The sequence below is a fragment of the Penaeus monodon genome, chromosome 33 (assembly GCF_015228065.2).
Source record: "Penaeus monodon isolate SGIC_2016 chromosome 33, NSTDA_Pmon_1, whole genome shotgun sequence".
NCBI lineage: Eukaryota > Metazoa > Arthropoda > Malacostraca > Decapoda > Penaeidae > Penaeus > Penaeus monodon.
In genome coordinates, this window is record NC_051418.1 from 34642051 (window position 1) to 34642633 (window position 583).

A 583-nucleotide genomic window follows, 5' to 3' on the forward strand; every position below is an offset into this window, starting at 1 on the left:
ATAAATAAATAGATAGATAAACACAAATAACACCAATAACAGAAAGGAGGTAAACAAATACAAAAGAAAACATAAGGGTAATTTCTTGCTCCCAAGCTAAAGAAAAGTGCGAGACATTGTCAGCTTATACAGCTAGATATTATTAGTATCCGTGTATCAATATATATAACAATGGCTCTATAAAAACCTTTTGGTAAACAGTTTCCCTTGACAAAGTGATTCCATTTATTGCCGATGATGCTTTGGCGTCCTTTCCCTTAAAACCTAGAATGCGCATACAAGCATACCTAAAAAGTTACAAACATTACAATATACTGAAGATCACAGAATTTCCCCCTTTTGTCCCTCGCTCTCACTGCTGAATCCCCTTCAAAACAAAAATCGTTAATACCAATTAATATTGATATCATCGTACCTTCTCTGATGACGGAAAGTAAAAATGACAAAGGGCAATATTAATTATAAAATACTCGCATACGGACTCATTGTGATGATGCTTTTCATGGTAACATTATTGGCTGTTCAGATTTCAGTCGAATTGTGCAGTGTGTACTATATGGTCTTCTGCTTCACGTCCTTTTGG